At 44.1% G+C, this 27,081-nt stretch overlaps 1 pseudogene; it reads right to left on the bottom strand.

The window, feature by feature from the left end:
* Nucleotides 1-16,575: 16,575 nt before the first annotated feature.
* On the bottom strand, nt 16,576-19,416 carry LOC143133194 (macrophage-expressed gene 1 protein-like; annotated as a pseudogene).
* Nucleotides 19,417-27,081: the final 7,665 nt, after the last annotated feature.

Here is a 27,081-nt window from a genome sequence, read left to right on the forward strand (position 1 = left end):
TGGATAACACTAGACCAATGTGTACTGTCCTCCAATGTTGCAGCGCTGTCTTCATCAGTTTAGCTGGTTGCCCGGAATGCAAGGGGAAAAAGTAACGTGCATCATTGGTCTTTGCCAGAGTGTCTCGCAGAGACAATTCCATTGTGCTCTCGTGAGAACTCTGGATTTCCAGGGTAAGTTCAAACTACCCTTTCTAGAAAACCAAATCCAAGAACGACGGTGTGAACTACCAAGGTGGCGACGCAAGTTAGCCAATTACGCTTTATAGAATGCACCCCTGAACCGCACACTGCAGCGGGCAGACTTTTTCAGGACATTTGTTAGCGCGCAGCTGAGCGTTTGGGCGTCGACTGGCTGAAACCACCACCAGCGCACGCCTTCAACAGACTCAATTTTCTTCCCCCAATGGCATCGGCTATGTCACATGGCAAATGGTTAATTTACCATATTGAACAGTATTTAAAAAAGATAATTTACAAAAAGCATTTTAAAAAGGGGTTTGCAAATATAATTGCAAAATCTTTTTTGCTTTTCCATTTGCCAAATCATTTGGCAAATCCATATGGCAAAGAATGCCTTAAAAGAACGCTGATGAAACATTGTAACGAACCAAGCTTTGAACCATGTAACAACTCTAGTTGTCACGAGCGCCTTCTTCTAAACTCAAAGGAGACGGTTGATAACATATATTTGCGCTTTATAAAGGAGTTTTGTTATAAAGGAGCTATGGACATCTTACGTAATGCTGTACTTTCACTGGCCGATGACTTCGATGGCGCTTCGGTGGAGTATGGCATGGCATTAAACAGACTAGAATCCGAAATGAGCTACGGGAAGCGAACCTAGAAGATAATTTCCGAGCACATTTAGATCGGGCTGAAGTTGCTTTGCTCCAGCATTTGCCTAACATCAAGGCAGAGATAAGGTGCCAGATAGTCATCGGGGAAGCCTAGGAAGCAAATCGCAAGTGACTTTGGCGTATCGCTGAAAACTCAATAAGAATGACGGAAAAAAAACATACCTTACCAGTAATACAGGAAGTAAGTATACTGTATATTTATTGAAGACCATGTCGGAATAGAGACATAAAATACTACATTTGATTCAACAGATACAACTTCCTTATATAAATCAGTATAATATGAAAATGATATACAAAATGTATTATTGTTTATGAAAAGCTAGGAATACAATCAACATCACTCAAAACTCAATGTGTTCTAAACATTTGAAAGTGGAGTACATACCCCCATACAGAACAAGCCCGTGGAGAATAAACACATACACACATATACATACACACAAACTCATACCCACACACACACACTTACACAGAGGATGATAGGGAAAGGTGGGGTGTGATAGTATATTTTTTACTACCATATTTCTCTTAAGACTCAATCAGGATGATGCAAGATCAGGATCCAGGCATTTATTCTTTTCAATGAGGGGCCAGTGGCCCTCAACGGAGAGAAGTACAGTACATGTTTGTTTCACCCCATCATGGATTTCACCAGATTCTCAGTATTCTCTGACTATACAGAAACAGTGTACTAACTTTATGTTACAAACAAAAGAAGGAGTGACCTCTAGGTCCAACCCAGTTTGAATATGCAATAGAAAGGGAGGATGAGGATTAGGCCTTCATCAGGTCTGGTCAGCTTCTATTGTCTTTTAATTAAGGGGCCGTGCACACGATGCCGGTTTTTGTGAAACCGGTGAGGTTTTGTTAACGGTTACGCCTTGCATGTACACGACGCCGGCAGTTTAGGAGACTGAAACCGATAGGTTTTGAAACCGGCTTCTGAAGTGGGAACTTTTGAAACCGCCGGCTAACTTTCGCCGTGTAGACGCCTGTAGGTGCGAAGCCGGCAACTTTATGACGACATAGCCCCACCTCTCAACTCAGCCACGGCACTCGACCTGACATGTTGCTTGTCAAAACAAACCAAACCATTTATTTATCATATTAAAATGTTTTTCTTTCCCCTGTCATGATTTATGTGCACAATTTAGCCTATCAGCCTTTAGTGGCTAAGTTAGAAGCACACGTTAGCTTAACTTAGTTAAACATTAGCTTACTGCATGTTAGTGTTTTCTCCAGTGGTGCTCAGACCTAATGCAATGCGTAGGCTAAGCATTTGACATTTCACATAGCAGTCACATACCTTGAAAATGAACTTTATTAGTTTAACAGTTGAATTGAAAACCGAATTGTCTGTAGTCTCCTTATTTAATGCGACTGCTTAACCAGAGAAGTTACTAGACATTCTCTGGCTTAACAAACTGTTTCAACAATGTTTTCTTCTACGCGATTCACGCGAAATTATCGTGAAGCTTCTGCACAGCGGCGCCATCGACTGGTCTGGCATATGCACTACAGCACATTTAGCCGGTTACACCTGTGTGTACATGCGAGGTTTTTTCTTGCCGGAGTCGTTAAAGGTGTGAAAGCGGTAAGAGAAAATCCACCCGGCGGTGTCGTGTAAACGACCTCTAAGGGCCCGTCCACACGGAGACGCTTTTTAGGTTAAACACAGAGGTTTTGCTTCGTCTTGGCCGAGCGTCCAAACGAATCCTGTAAACGCACTGCCCGAAACCGCACTTTTCTGAAACCTGGTCCAGAGTGGAGAAATCTGAAACCGTAGCCCGTTTGAATTCGTTTAGACAGCGAAACCGCACATCCCGCTTGCGTATCGATGATGTCATCGCCACACCTCAGCTGCCCTGGACTTGCACTTATAGTATTGCCTAACAATACTAGTTTTCATACATGACATTACCTACGATTACACTCCGTAAGATAAATATCACAACTGGTGCTGCGCAGCGCCGATAGCTTATGACTTGGTGGACTGAACACTGTTTTTCCCGGTGTTTTTTTATGCATTCTAGCTACTGTCAGTGACGCGAGAGAACTTAAGTTATTAGGAAAGTGCGGTGTAAGTTTAGGCTACATTAATTTGTGTGTAGTGCCAGTGTCATTCATTTATTTTACATGTCTTACAACATACATGCATTCACAGTCGAGTGAAATCAGATATAAGCATACAAAGACGCTTAGAACTCACGTTAAGCCGATGGTAGCACACTGAATCCGAATGCGCGATTTGATGCAGGCAAAAGTATTGACTGTTACTAACGAAGGTTTTATAGCAATATTATAAATGTGGCGACAGAATAGCCTAGAACTTGGGTAAGCCTTGCGTTTAGTAGCCTAATTGCGGTGATAGCCAAAACTAATGTGAATCACGGACTATCCTACAACCAAATAAAGTAAAGGTGATTAGTCGGCCTACCTGCATTAGCCAAATAAAGGACGGGACAGCACCCTTCACAAACCGTAAAATAAAGTTTATTAGTTTTACAGTTGACTACAGTTGACAGTTCACCATCAGTCCACACAAACAATTCTGGTTTCCTTGCACTAGCCATTTCGTCGTAGCCTATTCTGTCTGTTTGTAAAGCCTACAGCGTGAAAGTTTTGGTAAATTACTGTAAAGAAACAGTGCCACCTATAGGCCTGGGATATGAAGTAACGTGTTGAGTCGTGTTGAAATGGATCCGTTTGGACGCAAATATTCTTGATACGGTTCCAGGGAAGACGGAGGAAAAAAAGATCGGTTTGGTACGTGTGGACTAGGCCTAAAACTACCCCCTTTCCTGGGAAGTTCCTCAGAGGCCTGGACACATGCTGTTCTACAAACATTTACATTTTACACCTGGTGATAGGCAAAAGGCCTCTAGACAAGCTTTCATTGAATTCAAGGATAAACAAAGGATGCTTGCATACAGACCAAAGACACACAGGATACACATGGGTACAAAAATCACAGATGACCATAAGAAGTACGCAGTATGTACATTTACAGAAATGAGGCTGATTCACAACACTTTCAGGTGGGGAACCTGAAGGTTGAACACAGAAGAGCTATGACTCATTACAAAACACATCCCCTTCTGCAGAATGCCAAATCTGACAGCAATTTTGTTTAGCCAACCCAATAAAACAAATTTGCCTACCGTTACACTCCAGGGCCATACAAGCTACTTTAGTTTTATTGTCTACGTTTTCTATAACAAGCTCCTGCTGTACAGTAATATGTACTTAATGAAAAGACGACAGAGTAGTAATTGGAGCAGCTGAAGATGAGGCTGTGATAGATTTCCTCCAAAGTCTTTCTGGCTGAAGCTACCAAACCTAGGTTTCAGACACCAGATTCTGCATTGCATTGCAACGTTTTCTATAACAAGCTCCTGCTGTACAGTAATATGTACTTAATGAAAAGACGACAGAGTAGTAATTGGAGCAGCTGAAGATGAGGCTGTGATAGATTTCCTCCAAAGTCTTTCTGGCTGAAGCTACCAAACCTAGGTTTCAGACACCAGATTCTGCATTGCATTGCAAAACTTGAAATAATAAATTACTGACAACAGCAATATCAATGGAGAAAAAGTGTTTTCTGGTATTCTGCGTTTGTACACAAGTACACAATATGTACTTATCATTTGGTCAAGGTCCCCTGATCCCAGCCAAGACTTGGTTCCCCAGTAGCAATAGATATTAGGGAGGGAAGTGAACCCCATGTAATGATCAATCCCAGAAACCTATGAAACTCTTCTGGGGTCTCTTTGTTCCATGCCCCTGCACTGTTTGCATACGACGGCCTACTAAGCACAAGCTCCCATCCCTTCCGGTTGGTAAAACCACATATGCGTGAGTAAAAAACAACATAACAAGTCTATTTCACACAGTGCTTTAGTGGAAGTCTGCACCAACCTATTTCAGTGATATTTAACCGGGGGTCCGCGGAGGTACTGCAGGGGGTCCGCCAAATTATTTCATCTGAAGCATTTTTTTCCTCTTCAGAAAAATTAAAAACATCTTATAGGCTACATAAACATAAACAGAATGTAAAAAAGATGATCTGTATTCGTTTATAAAATATCATATAGGCTACATATGAGTCTTCATGCAATCATGTGATGTGATCACAGTGGGAACGAACATGCACCATTTAGAATTCCAGTTAGCGTCAAAACCAAAAGAAGTGAGGTCCATCTGCCCCAGTATCTGTGCCACTCACCAGGGTCAGACGACCTCTCACTAGGTAGGCTATGAGATATTACATCCATACTCAAGCTGTGATTGTAAACTGTATAGCTGATGATACACCGGGCAATTTTTTGGCAACACGTTGGAACTAATGAGGGTAGTAGACAACTAGCAACTTTCTAGCAAAACCACCGCTATTTAGCTAAATCCCAGTCAATCTCAATGGAGTAATGGCAGCTAACAGTTTACTGAGAAAAAAACGATGTCTTCAGATGTTAGTTGTTTTTTTAAGCATTTGATGAAGTAAAATTTCCATTTTGGGTTTCAACATAAACACTTAGCGGAGTAAAATTCATTGAGATGTGTCGATCCGCAAGGGGTACTGAGCTGAAAGCTGTCTCTACGAACAACAAGGATGCTACTCTGTTCCTGCGCCGAACAGCCTTTGGCATATTGATGGGAATCACAAGCTCATAAGGCAAGTGTGTGCAACCTAATATCAACAGCACGGATAATGTCTGGAAAAAAAACATAAACATATATATTTTTTAACATATTTGTAGGTGGCGAGTTGTGCATGGTGGCATCGATGGATTCTCCCAGCTGATCGTATTCCTGACGGCAGCAACATACAACAGAGCTCAGACTGTCCTTCAGAGTTTCCTTACTGCAGTGGATCAGCATGGTATTCCCTACAGAGTCCGTTCAGACAAAGGAGGGGAGAACACTTTAGTGGCACGTTTCATGGTGACAAGTAATGGACCCAATAGAAACTCTCACATTGCTGGAAAAAGTGTCCACAATCAAAGGTAAACCGTTTAAACCCAAGAAATGTGATAATACATTTAAGGGTTGTTGTTTTATCTACAATTTAACTGTTAACACAATTCCAATAAGGCTGCAGTGTACCTTAATTAATTGTCTATGAAATAATGTGAAATTATGTTAGAAAGGGGACAGTTAGTTTGTGTTATTACCATGTTTTGTTTTGTTTTTTTAGAATTGAACGGCTGTGGCGGGATGTATTTGAAAAAGTACTCGATCTCTTCTACACCACTTTTTATCGTCTGGAAGTAATGGGATGGCTTAATCCTGACAAGGACACAGACATATATGCTTTACATAGGTGTTACTATTCAGCATATCCAGTCACATCTGCAGCAGTTCCAGAAAGCTTGGAACAACCACCCCTTGAGAACGGAAAGAAACAAATCTCCTCTACGACTGTGGTATAGCAAATCAAGATGGGCACAGAGATGGGCTGATAAGCCTTAGTCAGGTAATTTACTTTTGTTCTAATAATTTCAAACACATCACACAATGCTTCTAAAATAACCAACATTTCCCTTTACACTTAATGTACACTTACAGGCCAGTGGCAAAAGCAGAGTCGACTGGAGCGAACCACAGAGATCTATGACAACTGGAGTTTATGTTCCTGAATTGGAGCTGCCTCGTCCTTTGACGACAACGGAACAGGCAACACTACCAAACCCATCTGTGCCTTTTCCAGAGATAATACCAACTTACATACAGACTGTACGCATTCTTCGAAACTTGATGGAGAATTGATTTTTTTAACATATTAAAGGACAAGTTCAGTAAAGCCCTGTTTTCAGATAGTTTATGATTAAATAGAACGTTTAAGATTGAAATTTGGACACATGCTGCTGTCCTGAGAATTTTCGGTTTCTGTGGTAGCGCCCCCCCTCCACAACGCTGCATAGGTGCACTGGAACAATCCTTCCTAAAACACATTAAACTTTCGTTTACAAAGACGTGAAACTCACTGAGTTGTCAGGGGTGTTCACTGATATGCTCACACAAAAATCGCTGCAAAAGATGCTTTCCAACAGGTGTTTTACCATGCGTTGTAAAACTGTGGAGCTATTTTTCCAAACGCCTCACACCCGTACATTCTTCCGTTGAGAGCTTGAATAATAGACACTCCAGCCCAGTTGGTGGCGATAATGCACCTTACACCGTCTTGCAAATTACAAGCAAACCACTGGCATTTCATTGAATACACAGAAGAAGCAGAAGATCGCTGTCTTGAAGTATTTTGCAACACAGCTAAAAATGAGGCGATTTTGTGCAGTTCCGAATTGCGGGAAAATTCATAGCAAAAAAAGTTGTCACAGACTTCCTTTCAACGATCCAGAAAGGCTAAAGTTGTGGCTGGAATTTCTGGGGTTGGATGTGAGCACACCTGTTGAGAATCTGTAGAAAACTGATCACCGTGTCTCTGCGGTCTGCATTTTTCTGAACTTCGCTGGAGGTCGAAAGAAATCGCCCAAAAAGCTCTTTCGCCTGAGAAATACAGCGGTTCCCACATTACCTCCTGGGACGACAGAGTTGGAAGAACTTGGGGTAAGGTTGACATTTTGTAACGTAACGTTTGTAACAGGTGGAAAATTAACTTATTTGTTATGTCCATAACCTGTCATGTTCACATCATAAGCCTAAACCTAGCCTACAGTACATGAATAATTTGGCTACATGATTTTGTACGTTTACTATTTTTTTGGCTGTGGAACTTTCATGATGAAAACGTAATGATTCACGTAGGCTATCATTCACATCGTGCAAGTTCCAAGACATTTTAGCATTAGCCATGGTTGGACGTGACAATAATTTGGATAGCGTAGTAGCCTACGATACCGCGACTGCAAGACTACAGAAAGAATACAAACAACTCAACTCCATATCCGTTTCCGGCAGTGGAGTAATACCGTACCTCACAGCACATCCAATACAAGTCAATGGAGTTGGACAAAAACTACGATAAAACCTGTTGGAAAGAATCTTTTGCAGCGATTTTTGTGTGAGCATATCAGTGAACACCCCTGACCACTCGGTGAGTTTCATGTCTTTGTAAACGAAAGTTTAATGCGTTTTAGGAAGGATTGTTCCAGTGTACCTATGCAGCGTTGTGGAGGGGGGGCGCTACCACAGAAACCGAAAATTCTCAGGACAGCAGCATGTGTCCAAATTTCAATCTTAAACGTTCTATTTAATCATAAACTATCTGAAAACAGGGCTTTAAGTGTAAAATACCGAACTTGTCCTTTAAAAGACTGTATCAGATTAATAAAAAGGCTAATAATTTAATAACAATACATTAAATGAGTGAACAAAATAAATAAATAAATAAATAAAACTCACAACAGTGTTAACAAATAAATTAGCATTGGTTCATTACAATTTTTTTACGCTGTGCCCACAAAATTCCATTGGCCGTTTGCATCTTAAAAGACTCATAGTCTTTGTGAATTGGCAATTTTAGAATGATACTGCAGGTATTGGCCTCTGGAAAAGTATTGGCTTCAGGCTGAAGGAATTCTATGGTTGGCTGGAGGAGAAAGCCATTTGGTGGGATGACTGATGAGCCTGAGACGAATACCATAACTGTAAGTGTCAATGGGGCACATTCTCCTTCTGCAATAAAATAATGAATACAAGTTGACACATTAACACCTACACTTCTCCTCACTTATTTCAATGGTTTTCAGATAGATAGATAAATAGATAGATACTCTATTGATCCCCAAGGGGATCCCCAATTTTCAAGGGTTTACCTTCAATGTCAATTAGCAAATCTCTCCAATAGCATATGTTTTGAGTTTCTAACTCTCGTGCCCAGGTCCCTGGTGGGGAGTATTGGAGTGTCGATAGGTCAGCAGCCTTCAAAAGACCCGGATTTTCTACAAACATGTTATAGAATAGATCTGTGTGTTCTCTCATTGCCTCCAAAAGACCAAGGGTGTTGAGGCCAACTTCAAATCTGCACACAAACGCACACACACACACACACTTAATGAGCCTTCACAGAAATTCACAGATGAAGGATAAGGAATAACTCTTTATCTAATAACGACAAGTTAACACAGATACTCACTGTTGCAATGCAACATGTAGTCTGCCCTCGACGAAGTAGTCAACGGCAGCCTGAACCAGGGCATCTCTCTGTCTAAGTGTGGAGATGCTTCTGCATGCTCCCACAATAGCGAGACAGTCCTCTGCCTCTCTACTGCTGCTTTTGTCTCTTGGACAGTTCTTGCGTCTTTGATCTAAGATGGAATGTCATTACCAGCAAGTACTTGCTAATTGCCAATTGGTATACTTCAATATAACTAGAAAAAAACCTGGTGCCACGCCTCCATGAATAACACACACAGAAATCATCCATTCTATCTGCTGGTATGGTTTTTTTTTCAGGGCTGAAAATGGAAAATACCAAACTGTAAAGTCCAATATGCATCCACTAACTACCATGGCCATGTGAAGTGAAGTCCATTATTGTGCTTGCTTACTAATAGTATAAAACACATTTTTTATATTTATTACTGAGGAATATTTTACAGAACTGTTACTAGTTCTGCATGCTATGCTGGAACACCACTGCTAATTGATACAAGATGGTCAAAAAGGTGTCCATACAGCCCAGGCTTATTGGGAAGTTTTAACAGTGAACATAGTAATCGGGTGAGACCCTTTTCTGTTTCAGGTCCCTCAAATATGCAGGACTGGTGAATTCACTTCATAAGAATACGTAGGTATTCTCTGGTGGGTCCACCACCATCCACTGCACCTTCAGCGTTGTCCTCCCCATCCACAAAAACGACATCAAGCCTGGCCATTGGGTTGAAACACCGGCATCCGAAAGCTTGTAGTGAACTTTTTAAAAGGTTGTACACATTTCCTGTATAGTCCCTACAGATATTGATTTGGTTACTCGTTGGGGCTGAACTAAAGTCAGCTTTCTCCTTAAGCGAGTTCAGGATGGTGCCCAAGTCGATCCTGTGTGGAGACAAAAAAAAAAAAAAAAAAAACTAAAAAAGACATACAGTAGAATAAGGTACTTTAGGCTTAAAGGCACAAGAAAAACCAAGTAGTGTAAAGCATATTATACTCCCACCACACAATATAAAAACATGCCTCTCTTGAAGTAAGTACCCATCATGGCCAGGTGAGGACACAAGTTGTGGGGAACAGGACACAGGTGGTGGTGATGGGGACAAAGGTGGTGGTGTGAAATCCAATGGTACAAACTGCAATCAGAATCAGGATTGTAACAGTCAGTTTTATCAATTAGCTTAATATTTGTGTTGGCATCTTAAGGTTACTCACATATTAACAAACATTCATATTACACACAGATGAACTCAAGTTACTGACTCCCAAGTTGTCAGCAATATACTGAATGTCTGAACATCATGTCTCACCTCAGGGGCATCTGAATTAATCCAGTGCACATACAATGTGCATGATCCTGTGATGCCATTCTCCATTAGGGTTCCATCCATAATGCTTTTTAGTCTGTTCAGCGACAAGGCGTCTTGTACATGAAAGTATTCAGTGGCATCCTCATTCCCTTCAACAAAGTCAAACAAAACCTAAGAAATAACATTAAAAGGAATTAAGCCTGTTTAAACCAGGGACATACTGCATTACATTCACAGCCTGTATCACAGTGACGATAAAATAGTCAGAACTTAACCTGGATGGAATCAGATAGCTGGAATCGTCTTGTTCTTATACATCCACTTGGGTACTTAAATCGCAAGGGCACACCAAAACCAGCCTCAGGTTTTTGTGCCATCCTTGTCTGCCTATTATGTATGGCCTGGATGGAAAAAGAATCCCCCATTACATTAGAAATGCAATGTGAATCATAGAAATGGCAAAAGTTTAGTTGCTTCAATGGAATAACTACTGCTTTTGGCTTCTTGGCCCTATATTGTTCAAAAGTTATTGCAAGAACAATAGAGTTCCGTCACTTTCACCTCTTGGATCCCAAAGCATTCAGAGTTGTGAATCTGACACATACCCTCCTGCGTCTTTCTTCTTTATCAAGGAGTTCCTTCTGCAGATCATCCTGTAATTAGATGTTTAAACGAGGTGATTAATGCCATTTCATCGTAATCAATGCAATTGATCCGAGCCAGGTTGGACCAAGCTGGACACACGGTATAGGCCCAAATGTTCTAAGCATGAAATAACTTCAAAGTCAAGATAACTTTGGGGTATACTCAACATTTTCCAGGATCCAAATTGGGGGGGGGGGGGGGGGTTATGGGCTGGCAGATACTCAATACACAATTGATCAGTCAAAACCCACATACTGTACATTATACCTTTTCTTTTTCAGTAGACAAGGACTGTTCATATTCTATGTCTTGCTGACGACGTGTGTCTCGCCAGACTTTCAGGGGAGATTCCTGAAATGTTTTTGTTCAAAAATAAAACACGTTTTGGTAAAACGTTTCAAATATTTTCAAATTTATAGAAGTGCATTTTCGGCTCAGTGGTTAAAGCGTTTGACTCCCTCCGCACCCTTCTTCCAGGACTGTTTGGATTTCCCCTAAGGCAGTGCAGCGGCGCCTACACAGCTGCCTCACAAACAGCCGAAGTTCACCTCTCAGCTACTGGAGAAGAGCTTCATAGTCTTTGGACAGGCTGCCCTAGCCCAGAACTCTATCTCACTGCTTCTCGCTTACGTGGTGGAGCTGCAGCTGGAGGTCGGTGCTGCTATCGAAGAGGGGAGGCCGGTGAAGGAGTTGTGGACAGAGATTCGCACCGCGATGGACTTCGTGATGAGGTCAACTCGCTGCACTAACCAGGCGACTGGCAGGGCCATGGAATTGATGGCTGTAGGCCAGAGACATCTTTGGTTACAATGATCGTCTTCTTAGATGCTCCGGTCGACCCGAACACGGTTTTCCGGCTCGGCTGTGCAGGCAATGCAGTCTCACACTCGAGGCAATGCAGTCTCGAGGAGTTGAAGAAGAAGGAGAACGAAGCCTTCAGCTTTCTCCTGCCTCGGAGAATGGCTCCCCCATCGTCTACCCTTTCTGCGCAACGTGCCAGCCCTTCTTCACATGCTGTGGCGACGAGGCAGGCGTGGCAATGGCCAAGCAACAGGTGGATCCAGACCGCGACGGCTCGCTCAGCTTAACCCGCGGTGATGCGTGGCACTTGGAGGCGCCGACCCACCATCAAACTGGATGCAGATGTTGCCCAAACACAGCGCTATCCTGCAGCACGGCTCTGGGGATGTTCGCTCACAATGTTGATAAAGATAAAGGCTACGAGCCCTGTTCTGCCTCACACTTGTCTGGTTCCCACGGTTTCACCTCTGGGTCTAGATTTCAACCTCAGTTGCAGGGAATTTATGTCAGTGGAAAAAAATGATAAAAATACACAATTATCCCCTGTCCCCACGGCTATAAGTCTCTTGGGCGAGTCGGGTGCTTGTATGAATCTCTCAGGAAACAAAATTTTCTCTCCCGATCAGAACACACTTGTCACGTACCAGGCGTAGTACCGCTCGAAACCACACGGAGGGAGTATAAGCACAATAATAATTTCGAGCTCTCACAATGCAGGTCAGCCAGCGCTCACACAATTTCTCCCAGCCTGGCATATGCACGTGAATTCTATAGAGCAGGGCTATCGAGTACAATTTGCGAGAAAGGCCCCACATTTCAGGGGGTTGTTACGACATGCCTCCGGCCACTGAAGGTTTGGAGGGACCCCGTGCTGTTGACACAGGGTGTTCCCATGGGCCTTGCTGTGAACACGCAAGGTGGTCACCATGGACGCGTCACTGAGGGGGTGGGGGGCCACACTCGAGGACCAGGTGGTGAGCGGGCGTTGGTCAACGCAACAACGTCAGCTCCACATAAATATTCTGCTGATGGCAGTCTTCCTAGCACTGAGGCAATTCCTCCCAACGCTATTGCGCCACTATGTTCTAATACGCTCAGACAACACCGCAGTGGTGTTGTATATAAATCGGCAGGGGGGGTTTACCTGTTCACCTGTTCCCCCACGTGTTGGTGAGGGCGTCCGTCATCTGTGTCCGGTTACCAAACCTGTTTTCCCAACATGGGATTTGTCCCTGGTGTTTTGAATGCCATGTGTGGCGCTCCTTTTGAGCCTCTGCACGATGCACGACATCAGAATCCTATCTTATAAAACGGCACTCTTGCTCACGCTTGCCTCAGCAAGAAGAGTGAGTGAAATTCTTGCTCTCTCTACTAGCCCATCATGTCTCAAGTTCAGTATGGGAGATAGCAGGGTCACCCTACGGCCTAATATTGCCTTTATGCCCAAGGTGCCCATGCTTTATGGCTGTACATCCATCCAATTGTCCTCTTTTTGTCCCCCTCCATTCTCGTCTGAGGAGCAAAAGAGGTTGCATGCACTCTGCCCTGTTCGTGCCCTACGCATATACCTGGAAAAGACCAGAGCGTTCAGGAGCAGAGAGCAATTCTTTGTATGCTTTGCGACAGGGTCCAGGGGACACGCACTCTCCAAACAGAGGCTATCTCACTGGATCGTGGAGGCTATAGCCATGGCCTACCAGGCCGCTGGGAAAGAACACACCTATGCGATCAGAGCCCACTCTACTAGGGGGATGGCTGCGTCTTGGGCCAAATTCCCATGGAGGCTGTTTGTGCAGCTGTGGGCTTCGTCGCATACCTTTGTGAAGCACTACCGCCTAGATGTCATCCCGTCAGCTGTTGCGCACGCTGTGCTGGAGGCCGGTGGCTCAGGGCTTACGGACACCGCTTAGATGCGCTTGTTGTCAGCTTATGACAGAGTCAGGGTGCTTCATGCTACATCACGTTTGATTGGCTTGTGGGGCATCGGGGGCGTTTTTAAAACTCCCATAGAGTCACGGTCTGTGTCATATTTCATAGCCACGGTTCTCTGATCAATGTTTTATAGAGTTACCACAGTGCCACCTGTGGTTGTATAGAGTAACCTGTGGTAGCTCTATACAAAACATATTGATATCAATGGTGCATTTTGCCCATGTTCAGGGTGGAAAGTGAAAAAGAAAGATTTGCATAAGACAAGTCAAATTGGTGTTTTTAAAAAGAAAGGATCATGGAGAATAAAGAAAAAAATATTTAAAAAATCTTTGCATATTCCCACAAGGTGTTTGGGTGCTCTGAAAATGAGAACCAAAATGATTTTTCAGACTTGTAAGGTCTATTGTTCAGACCCTGAAGGAATTTATTTTCTGTTCATTGTTTTTTGTGAGAGTGTTTCTACTTATCTCAGTAAGGAAAACCAATCAAGAGCCTATGTTGAGTACAAATATGTCTTCTGAAGGCCTAAACAGAGCCCAGCCTAAAACTCCAATTAAATTTGTATCAACTTTGAGGGACAGCTATGACCATGCAGGATTATCCAGACCAAACGTGACGATTTTGCTACATACTATTCCTATTTATGTACCAGCATGCAAACTTTGAGCTTCCTACATGGTTTAGTTCTTGCGCTGTGGGCTTGTGAACTTTGACAAAAAAAAGAGGCCGAACAAAATCGACACCTCCCTCCCCCTGTAAAACTGGCTGTATCTTGGAAAGTATTGATCTTACATAAGAGTAATTTTAGTGTCTCCTGGGTAACATAGGTACACCTGGTAATTTTTTCAGAATTTTTGGAGACCAAAGTGCGTGGGCCCTGGTTGAATTGATGTGGAATGACCCAGCCGCAAGTGGCCATGAAGGGCCCGAGTATGGCCCGCAACCTGTGCCATTTCGGAAACCAACAATGCACTCACATGTGGTGCAAGTGTCAATGCACAACCAGGTTCAACCAGGGTCGGTGTGGTCTACAGAGAAATACAATAGACATACACATATTGTATGTTAATTCTAAACTAACTATATTCAAAATGCACAGAACTTAACATATGAATTGTTCACCGTTAAATTGGTTCAACTGAGTGTAGGAATCAGTGTTGCCAGATTAGAAATGTCGAAGTATCGTACCAAAACCTCAAAATTATCGTTTTTTGATAAAAATGATCGTACATAAACCAAACGCATAAAATATAGCTATTTTCCAACAATTTTATTTTCCAAATAATTTTACAGCCAATTCAAACAAGTTGTGTAATACGCTCACACTAACTGGAGGAAGTCTGGCTGCATAACTTTTTTTGCTTTTTTTGTAAGTGCAAAAGATAAGCCGACAGTCCACATTTTGAACTAGACCATAATTAAACTATGATACAGAGGTAAAAAAGTGCACAATTAACATTAGAAAGATTCAAATTCGATCTCTAAGTTACTGCTTCGTTTTGTTAAACTGATCTAAACTGAACTGTCCTCTTCGGCAAAACTGTAGTGTAGTGTTGACGTGCGAGCGACACCGTGTGGTATCTGTGTGTGTGTGTATACGTGCTTGCGTGCAGGCAGGCAAGCCTGCGAAATGATTCAGGGTCAGAGAGAGAAGCGATAGGATGTGTGTTTGGACGAACGACTGAAATTATCGTACATTATGGGATTTTTTCATTATTGATCGTACATCGTACATACTGTAGGTCAAAATTATCGTACAAATACGATAATTATCGTACATCTGGTAACACTGGAAGGAATAAAGATGGTGTCCAGAAGGAGTCCAGATGGAGTCCAGAAAGTATGATGAAGTATAAAGATGATAAAACTGTCCTTCTAATATTAGGCTGAAAATCACCCCGTCAGAATGACATAATATGGACAAATTATACATTTCCTGAATCCTTAGAGTTGTGTCAGTATCCCAGTTGTTATATTTTGTCTCTCTGGTGTTACTTGATGCCAATTGACTAAAAGAAAATATATGATTAGGCGGAAATTGTAGGAAAATGTGTGTGATTAAAAGTTTGAAGAGCTCCAGTGTCCACTGTACTTGCCATACTGTACATATTCACAAAAGGGCTTGAATGAAAGCTCAGTGTCCCCTTAAAAATGTTACCAAACACAATAATATAAAACATTGATATATATCCTGAGCATGAGCCAATACCAAGACATGCACCAGCATATAAATTGCAATTTTTCAATGGGGGAGGGTAACTTACAGCTGATAACACTAATTTAGCTGTGACACAGGAGGAGTTCATACCATAATGTTATCTACAGAAATGGATCTTTTCAAAAATTATAAGTAACCTTTGCCTTGAGTGGTACCGACATTTGGTCTGGCCAATGGGCTATAACCACTCATTTGTGATTTGCACCACCCAAATTTCTTGCAAATGCCCGATCATAGAATCGAAATGGGCATGCACACATTTGTCATTGTGTGGATTAAGTACATAATCGGCCGTTCTCTGGGGGCCCCTTTCAGCTCGGGGCCCTTGGAAATTGCCTGCTTTGCCTGTCCCGTTGCTACGGCTCTGGCCTTTAGCATGCTAGCTTACTAGCTATACATATCCATGCTTTTGAAAGCCACTGATTCCCCCTTGGGTGTGTGTGTGTGCGTTTGTGTTTCACCAAATATGACTAACATGAAAGAGAAGGGAAAGATGATTAGCTAGGCCCTGCCCGCCTGTATCTCAGCTCATTTTATTCAATCCAATCCTTTCTGTCTGCAGATGAGGAACATAGGTGGATACATAAAGCAAAGCAGTATTCAAATACACATCAAGTACTGCATCCCTCAACATTCCTCAGTGTTTCAAGCCTATTTGTATATTTAAGCCAAAATAAAAAAAAATCCAGAGACACAGGTGAAATCATAGGTTTTTATTTGAGAACAGCTTTGTGTACTTACAGTGATAAACACAGAAAAACAGTTTCGGCAACCTCAGCTTTTAAACATGCTGTAGTAATAATGGTATTTTCTTAGTTATTCAAGAAACTTCCAAAGGAAATATTTTTGTTAAAGGTTGAAGATTGTATTTAGTCAAATTTTGTCAAAAGAACAATCTAATCCGATTCAGCACAATGGGCTCAAAATTCTGCATGCTATTCAGGCAACCTCACTCTCACTGAATAACGCTGTTCATCACAAGTTTTCCCCACAATCACTAGTCTGACCATCGTTGTTGAATCTTTCACATCGTACATTCCCTGCAAACCCAGAACTTTGGTTTCTCCACTTCACCAGAAGCACGATTCCTATAATAATGAAGACGAACACGATGCAACACATAACACTGCCAAATATCTGCCACCCTGATATATTGTTGGATGGGTCCAGGTCCTCAGAAAGGTTTCTGATATCCTCAGGCTTTGCACGTCTCCACGCCTTCGTCTCTCCTACTCTGACCCAGGCATTGTCTCCCTCTGTCATGACAGCAATAGTTTTCGTACCAAGCATTTTAACCAGAGGAGGTCTTGTGAAAGGGGGCAAGTTGATGGGCAGCAAATGGTCTGCTGTGAAGACATTCGACTGCACGCAGTAGAGAACTTGGCATCCATCACTGGCTGCAAGATGCTGGCTGAACTGTGGGGGGCAGCGCTGAAGACCTTCAGTCAGAGGGTTGCCAGATTTGCAGCTGAAGAATCCTCCAAAAGGCACTGAGTATCGGGCACCTCCTTCATACTCATTACTCAAACACACCATCAGCCCACTGGACAACAGTTTCAGAGGGAAAAATGTTGGTGGACAGCCCTTGAATTTGGTTAAGGGATTCTGTTTTAAAAGGCTATATAGCCCCCCGAAGAGGTATCCTGAAAACTCCACAGTTACATTAGCAGAGTAACACCAGAAAGTGTCAATGCGAGCACGTCTGACATGATAACCATTCCTACAAACTCTCTTAGAACACTTGGAAATAATCCAGCAACTGTATGTTTCATCGTGGCATTCATATTCACTGTAACCCTGCTCTAGGAACTCTGACTGCAACAAAATGGACTTGAATGGTGCTCGACATGAGTAATCTCCAGTGTCTGGATTTACCTGTGCATGGTCCTTACAGATCACATTTGCATCTGATGTGAATTGAGTACACCGCTGGTAAACTCCTCCAAAACTATGTTTGGTTGTCGGACCTTCACAAGAACCATCGTCTATATTGGCCTGGAAGTTAAAATTCTTTGAGTCTGGCTTGATACATCCTGGATGGCTATTGATATTGTAATACCGCTCGACAGCCTGACGCACTAATATTGCCATTTTATTGACGGTTGGCTCTGGGAGGTGGGGAAATGCAACGGGACCCCGGCACGGTCAATAGCCACTAGATTATTAAGGGTGCTTTCCTGCCATTTTTGCAGCGTGATTCCCGGGTAGAACAAAGCTCCACCATGGCTCTGGGTGAAAGATTATGTGAGGTTTTCCATATACCAGCGTTCCTCTGTAGTTGGTTGTTTGAATAAGACATTTAAATTTAAATCAAATTTGCCAAAAAAGCTTGCACTGGCTAACCAAGAAACAGACAACTTATCAGTCTTTTCAACATAAGAGGTTCTGAGGTAGTCCAAATGTATTAGCAAAGCACCAGCTTCAACAGTTGTTATGACATGAGTGCCATAGTTCATTACCAGCTTTTCTGAGAGGTAAGTGGCTTGACAGGTTTGGTTGTTTTCCAAGGCATCTGCAATTTCTTGTGCCTGGCGGGCAAAGCGAAAGTCCAATGTGAAGTCAGGGTACGCCTTAACTGTGTAGAGGTGATAGCACACCTTCAGAGGAAATAAAAGTTAATCAAAGTTTAAAACAATGTGATGGCATCTCAAGTCAAAATTGTCAACTTGGACTTTGAACATAATTATTTTCTAGGTTAATTTAAATAATCAACATTGTTAAAGGACAATGCCAGCGCAAAATGAACCTAGGGGTTAATAACACATGTGTACCGCGTTCGTCCATTCTCTGGGATATGTTTTTATGCTTCCATACTCACTTTTACAAGCGGTGACTGATCTTTCCTTCAGTTGATGGCTTTTCACTCGCTCGTTATCACTAGAGAACTTTGCATTTAGAATGGGCAAGAAAGATGCATCTGCGTTGATAGAGCGAGCAGTGGAGCTGTGCTCGTTGTACCACGAAGAGAGGATCTCGGCATTCATCTCCACATCGCTCACCTTCTGGGGGATCACAAACACCTCATCAGGGACAAGATAGACCCCATCCTCAGTAGTGTGACAGTGTCCATAGGTGATGTTCATGACTCGCCCCATGTCCAGGTTCCGAAGGTTGTCCCATCCTCCACCCGGCAACACTCCCAGGGCTGGCATCTTCATGGTTTTCCAGCACTCTTGCAATCCATTGCTTGGTCGAGGGAGAGGCTGAGAATTACAGTGACACAAAAAGCAAAGCAAAATAACGCTTCCTAAGCTGAGACCCATGTCTGATTGAGCTGTGAACAGAAGATCACAATATTCTACCAGTGATACCATGGATGGCAAAACCAGTAGTGCCACTTTTGAATATTAACCAGCAACCACCATGTAACTCCCTGGGGAGTGGCTGTTAATCACAAGGTATACAAACGTAATTCAATCACAGGATTCTATTTATCCAGTGTGGCAAATAACGATGAATCTGAAGCTGTGACAAAAAGTAATGACCTCCCAGAAGCAGTATGGGGGTAGAATAAGCATATAATACAGTAAAGACAGGTGTTTTAAAAAACAGACGGCTCTTAAAGGTGCAGTCAGGGATTTTGCAGTTGCATTTGTTTGTGTTTATTTTTATGTTTAAATTTATTAGCAGACGCTGTTGTGCAAAAAATCGAACATTATATTTTTACTAAGGACCAAATGCCAGAGAGGTAGCTCACCCCTACCTTTTGTATTCACAAAGAAATTCTACTTATGGGCAGCTAGCGGTCATGAAGGGATGATTGCTGAATGTGAATTTTTCAATAGTTTATTTTCTTGCGACATCTGACATACTGTGTGTAGCATTTATTTCTCTGAAATAAAGTATGGACAGCCTAAAATGGATGTGAACTTGTGACAGGAAAAATATCACTCATGCTGGAGCTATCTTAATTTTGTTTACATACCGAACTTCTATTGGGTCTCCAATTTAGGACATTGTATAGACTAATCTTCTGCTACTTAACACATCTAGCCCTCTGACCTGGTGAAATATTACATTACATTACATTACATTACATTACATTACATTTGGCTGACGCATTTTTAGCCAAAGCGACTAACAACATGGTAAACAGTTTAAGTTTTAGAGCAATTCTCAACAATATTAGGACAATTTAAAAAACATTAGAGTACAGTAAGAATAAGTGCATCAGTGAGTGCTGTTTTGAACAGTTACGTGTCAGTTTAAGACGGCTGGTGAGTGCTAGGATCAGCAAGACTTGTTGTAAGTGTTGCTATGAGAGGAGATGTTCTCTAAAGAGCTGGGTCTTCAGGAGTTTTTTGAAAATGGAGAGGGATGTCCCTGCCCTTGTAGGAACTGGCAGTGTGTTCCACCAGCGAGGAACAACAGATGAGAAAAGTTTGGATTGGCCTGAGCGTACCGGAGGTAGAGCTAGACGTCGTTCGTCTGAGGAGCGCAGCGGTCTGGAGGTAGCGTATATCTGTATGAAGGCATTCAAGTAGGTGGGAGCAGAACCGGAGACTACTTTGTAGGCAAGCGTTAGAGCCTTGAATTTGATGCGGGCCGCCATAGGTAGCCAATGTAGCTGGATGAGTAGCGGGGTAACATGTGCCCTCTTGGGTTGGTTATAGACCAGGCGCGCCGCCGCGTTTTGGATCATCTGAAGTGGTTTCACTGCGCAGGCTGGGAGACCTGTCAGGAGGGCGTTGCAGTAGTCGAGTCGTGAGATAACTATTGCCTGAACCAGAAGTTGGGTGGCATCTTGATTTAAGTAAGTCCTGATTTTCCGTATATTGTAGAGTGCGAAACGGCATGACCGGGCGACTGAGGCAACATGATCTGAGAAGTTTAGTTGGTTGTCGAGAACAACTCCTAGATTTCTTGCAGTCCTGGTAGGTGAAACAGACAGAGAGTCAAATTTGATGTTGATGTCGTGGTGTATGGTAGGTTTAGCTGGGAGGACCAGCAGTTCAGTCTTTGAGAGGTTCAGCTGGAGGTGGTGTGCCTTCATCCATGTAGCTATGTCTGAGAGGCAATCCGAGATCCGTGCTGAAACCAAGGGGTCATCAGGTGGAAAGGACAGATAGAGCTGTGTGTCGTCTGCATAGCAGTGGTATGAGAAGCCATGCGAACGGATAATCTGTCCCAAGGAGGTGGTGTAGATAGCAAAGAGAAGGGGGCCCAGTACTGAGCCCTGGGGGACCCCTGTGGTGAGATGGTGAGGTGCAGATAGCTGACCAAGCCATGATACGTTAAACGAGCGTCCTGTGAGGTAGGATTCAAACCAGGAGAGAGCAGAACCGGAGATTCCCATGTTAGCGAGTATAGAGAGAAGGATGCGGTGATTAACCGGCAGCCGATAAGTCAAGCAGAATGAGTACTGATGACCGAGCGGTCGCCCTGGCTTCTTTTAAGGCTTCTGTTACAGACAGCAGAGCCGTTTCGGTAGAGTGGCCGCTTTTGAACCCAGACTGATTTGGATCCAGAAGGTTGTTCTGTGAAAGGAAGTCAGAGACCTGTTTGGAGACTGCTCGTTCAATGCCTTTGGATAAGAAAGGCAGGAGTGAGACAGGGCGGTAGTTCTCCACTTGAGCAGGGTTGAGAGAAGCTTTCTTAAGTAACGGTGTTACCCGGGCCATTTTGAACGCTGTTGGAAATGTGCCGGAGGTTAGCGAGGCATTGATCACGTGTGTGATAGCTGGTGCGATGGTCGGGCTGATGGACTGAAGTAGGCTCGTAGGTATAGGGTCCAGCGAGCATGTGGTAGGACGGCTGCATGTCAGGAGTCTAGATACTTCATTCTCGGAGAGAGGCGTGAATGCTGAAAAAGATGATCTAGCAGTCCCTAGAGGTTGTAGGAGTGCGGTATCTGAGTCCGATGCGTTGAGTGGGCATGTAGAGAATTGACTGCTGATTGCCGCCACTTTGTTTGTAAAAAAGGAGGCGAGTGTATCTGCAGTAAGGCTGGATGGAGGAGGAGGCATCTGAGGGTTGAGTAGCGAGTAGCGAGTAGCATACTTAGGTTAATATGATGACATATTAACCTAAGTATGTCATCATATGGCCAACTATAAATATGTAATCTGCCTGTTATGTACATGTATAAAATATGTATAAATACATTATTTTATAATTTGTATTTTATTCGGTTGAAGAAAATGGCTCTGTATTTTGTATCAAAATACTTTATTGGTGGCCCCAGCTGTGGCGCAACTGGCTGGGGCACCTGCACCGTACGCCGGCGACCCGGGTTCGATTCCCGTGAGATATTTTCTAACATTAGTGTTCTCAACAGTCCATCAGATGTGCATCAAACTAACATATTCCAACAAAGTTCGAAATTTTAATATGCTTATTTGCGAAAATATATGAAAAATGTGGCCGGCTGGGTGAGCTCGCACGGTAGCCTATCCTAATTTCATCTCCCACTTCGTTTTAAGCCTGCATCGGTCCTGGCTATATTTTGAGGGTTGATTTTAAGGGGAAAATAGCACTTCCCCTTGCTCCCTAAAGCAGCGGTTCCCAAACTTTTTTCCCCGCGGACCACCTTCTACATCCTGACTCGGCTCGCGTACCCCCACCATCCAACACATAAAAAAGTAACTCATTCTATTGACGCATTCCAGGCATCGTTGTTTAATTAGCCGCCCTACATGATAACATAATCAAGATGTGCAACTGGTCTATGAGCTCTCACGTTACAAAAAACAGTGGAGAACCACATTAGTAGGCTATGGTTAGGTAGCATCTCACTGCAGACAACGCACTGTGGCTTTGGGCAGTCTGTCTCCCAATCCATCATACTTTCGCTTTCTTCGCGCAGTCTTTTCTGTCTCGTTCTTTCTTTTATCCCCTGCGCTCCATCTCCACCTTCATTAGTCTGCCCCCCATCCCATTCCATCGTTACCTGTGTCCTGCTCTGTTTCTCTCGCTTCTCCTCTTCGATCGCTTTAATTAGGCCTTTTGGACAGTGTCCCTGTTTTTATCCAGTTTTCCATGTTTACGCAGTCTTCTACCTATACTTCAACGAAACTAACGCGCCAGATATTCTGGCTGCCCGCAGGAAAATCACGTGTAGCCTATTGTGTAGCTTATTTTTTAATGAAAACATACCCTATTATAGAGTTTACAAATTATTTCCTTTAATTTCACGTTTCCATATCATTATAACCCGATTCGAAATTATGTATTATTTATGAATTAATTAGAGTATTAATTCATTAATAATTTTTAACTCCTTTCTGCCATTGCCCTTTTCATCTCGCGTACCCCCTAGTGGCAGCTCGCGTACCACAGTTTGGGAATCCCTGCCCTAAAGTAATGGGACACCCTAGCCCAGGTGAAAAGGAGGTGTGAGAGGGAGGTGTAGGTGGCTGGCTTGATACCAGTGGAGGTGTCGGTGAGAACAGTTCAGTCCAGTCACTTGTAATTCCACAATCCTTTTTATTGATGCTACATCCAGTATGGTTATGGTTGTGTGTGTATGACTGTCTGGATAGGAGCAGGTATGTGTGTGTGTGTGTGGTCTCTAAGAGGGAAAGGGATATGGGATACAATTAGCTCCATAATGCCACAATACAAGGCCACAATTCAATTAAACAACAAACATTTACACTAGAACATAGAATGCAGTAAATAATCAAATGAATTAAATTAACAACATTCATTGAAGAAAAACATGACTTACATAGTTCAAAAAACGCACACAAGGCAGGACACGACATTCGCAGCAGCAACGAACAAGGATTCCTCCATGTGGCTTGAACAAAGGAAGGGCTGTGGGCACAGGTGTTGCCTAATAAAGTCTGTGGCTGATTGGGCTAATTGGTTGGAGCTGCAGTGGACTGAATGGGGAAATGAGTGTCAAAGGAGAAGAGGGCGTGGCAATAGCTCTGCAAATGCAGCACAGAGCTGAAACTTCCAAACAGCCGCCCCCAAATTTGGATTGCAAATTTGCTAGTACAGTAGGTCATGGGGGTTCAGGTAGGGCAGGGAGAGGGATGAGGCGGGCAACGGGTCTTGTGTACTGTTTGTCCCCCACCTGGACATCTGCAACCCTACAACGGCCGTCCTTGCCGGGATGGAGGGAAGTCACTCTACCTACTGGCCAAAGGGATCGGGGGAGCTGAGGGTCAAGAATGAGAACAACAGTGTTAGGTAGAAGGTCAGGATTATCAGTGCGCCACTTCTGTCTAGACTGGAGAGAGGGAAGATAATTTTTAACGAAGTGGGCCCAAAAATGATCTGAGAGGATTTGACTATGACGCCATTGGCGACGGCTGCGCAGCTCAGAGTCAGGATACGTTACCAAGGGGAGGGAGGAGTCATGCCGCCCCATAAGCAATAGATTAGGAGTCACCGGATCAGGATCAGCAACATCAGAGGAGACATAACCTAGGGGCTTTGAATTGAGGATACCTTCAATTTCAATCATGACGGTGCGTAGCACCTCTTCCGCGACAGCTTGGGCCCCTAGGGTGGTCTGCAGGGCAATCTTGATTGAGCGTATTTCACGCTCCCACGTCCCGCCAAAGTGGGGCGCGTGTGGGGGGTTGAACTTGAAGGAGATCTTCTGCTTGGCCAGGATTGCCTGGAGGTCAGGGGTCAGGGATTGGTAGGCCTCCTGTAGCTCTCTGGTGCCACCGATGAAGTTGGTACCTCTATCTGAAAGCAACTCAAAAGGTTTGCCCCTGCGAGCTATAAAGCGCCTCAGTGCCATCAAAAAGGAATCTGTATTCATGTGACTGAGTAAATCTAGATGTACACACCTAGTGGTTAAGCATTTGAAAATAATTCCCCACCTTTTCTCTACTCGTCTGCCAATCTTTACAGTGTAGGGCCCGAAACAATCTGTACCGGTGGAATAGAAGGGAGGTTCACAGAGGCGTAGGCGAGCAAGGGGGAGATCAGCCATTTGGGGAATAAGGGGTTTGGCACGGGACTGCTGGCACTTAGCACAGCTGTGCTGATGTTTCTTGACAGCCTCACGACCCCTCAGGATCCAGAACCGTCTCCTTAGCTCAGCAAAAAGTCTCTCCGGACCAGGATGGTGTAAATGGTCATCACAATCTTTAATTATAAGCTTTGTGATTGGATGGGCAGGGTCCAGCACAACTGGATGCATGGCATCAGGAGGCAGGTCATTGCTTTGCCGTAACCTTCCACCTACTCGGATGAGACCTGATACTGGATCTAGTTCAGGAGCAAGGGAGAGAAGACGGCTGGAATTTGAAAGGGGTTTGTGGGTCTGAAGGCATGCCAGATCATTCCCAAAGGAATCCAACTGGGCCTGTCTTAGGATGGAGATCTCTGCATCGAGGAAGGTTTCTGCTGATGGTGTTGCAGGAGTCTCTGCCGCCCCATGACAGGAGGCAGCGGTAGAGTCAAGGAGATCCTGAAAGGTAGTGAACTGGGTAGGATCTGGAATGGAGTGGTTTGGGCCAAGAAATACAGCACCACAGAAACTGGGCTTACGTAGCTCTGATGGATCTTCGGACTGATCGATGATGGGACTAATTGGCCACAGGTCAGGGGGTTGCAGGAGGAAGGCAGGTCCTTGGTTCCACCTGCAGGGCTTAGCTAAATCAGACAGCTGTTTCCCTCTAGTTAGATCGTCTGCTGGGTTGTTCTGGGAATCCACATAGCGCCATTCCTGGCCTTTGGCGAGCTCCTGGATTTCAGCCACCCTGGTTCCAACAAAGACCTTATAGCGGCATGATTCTGAGAGAAGCCAATAGAGGACGGTGGTAGAGTCACTCCATAAAGTAACCTGTCTGATGTTGAGGGTGAGCTCTGTTTGGAGGAGGTTGAGTAGCTGAGCTCCAATGAGGGCTGCACACAATTCAAGTCGAGGAATGGATAGCTGGTTTTTGGGTGCAACGCGGGACCTCGCCATTAGGAAGGACACATTCACCTGTGGACTATCTTCTGTGCGCATGTAGGCGACTGCACCATAAGACTGCTCTGATGCATCACAGAAAATGTGCAGGTCTTGAGTGGCTGAGGAGGGCTCTACTGTCTGAGGGGTGAGACAACGGGGCAGTACTATGGTGGAAAGATTAGAGAGTTCTCCTTCCCAGGAAAGCCAGGCTTCTAGGATGTTGTGGGGAAGGTTGGGGTCATCCCATTCTCTTGCCTTTGCCCACAGGTGCTGTACAATGATCTTGGCTCTTGTTGTATAGGGGAGGATATAGCCAAGGGGATCGTACTGGCTCGCAAGAACTCTGTAGATGTGACGCATGGTTGGGGTAGTAGCTTCAATGGCTCTATGTCTATATTTCAGGGTGTCTGTATGGCAATTCCAGTGAAGGCCTAGAGTAGACTCCATGGGATCAAGGGAAGGATGGTGTGATAGCCAGAGCTCTGCCTGGTCTGACCTGGCATCTGGAGGGAGGTCACAGATGACCTTGGGGTCATTACTGGCCCATTGCCTAATCTCAAAGCCACCAGAGGAGAGGGTTGTGCGCAGGCTGTGAAGGAGGTCCTTAGCTTCCTCTGGTGTGGGAAGACTTTGAAGGCAGTTATCCACATAGAAACATTGGTGTATGGAATGGGTAATGTGCTCATCTGCCTGTGCATCCTTGGCGATCCTCTGGAGGGTGTAAATGGCACAGCATGGACTGGAGGTTGTGCCAAATGGGATGACTTGCCATTCATGCACAGTTGGAGGGGATCTACTGTCCAGGTCACGCCAGAGGAAGCGAAGGAGGGGTTTATCTCTGGACAGCAGGCGCACCTGGTGGAACATGGACTTAACGTCTCCGCTGATGGCAATCTTGTGCTGCCTGAAACGGAGGAGAACACCAAGGAGGGAAGGCCCAAGGGTTGGACCAGGGAGCAGCTGTGAATTCAGGCATTGATTCTGATAGGAGAAGGAACAGTCAAATACAATGCGGTCTTTTCCATTATGATGCACAATATGGTGAGGTATGTACCAAGACTCGGGAGCATCAGCTACTTCAGATGAGGATAACTTCTTGACATACCCAGCATCAACTAACTTCTGGATCTCTCTTGTATAGGTCTCCGCCTGTGGGGGGTTCTGGAGGAGTCGTCTCTCACAGCTGCGAAGACGGGACATAACAGCTTCCTTGGGGGCTTTCAGAGAGGGCCAGGGATCTGCTCGTAGGAGAGGTGTGGCATACCGTAGGACGCCATCGACCTGAATTCGGATGGTTTGAGCCTCCAGCTGTTGAATTGCCTCTTGGTCCTGTTTAGAGCGG

Source organism: Alosa pseudoharengus, unplaced genomic scaffold (assembly GCF_046254945.1).
Source record: "Alosa pseudoharengus isolate Yale_2024_CS ecotype anadromous, Long Island Sound unplaced genomic scaffold, YU_APseudo_1.1 YU_APseudo_1.1_scf_19, whole genome shotgun sequence".
Lineage (NCBI taxonomy): Eukaryota > Metazoa > Chordata > Actinopteri > Clupeiformes > Clupeidae > Alosa > Alosa pseudoharengus.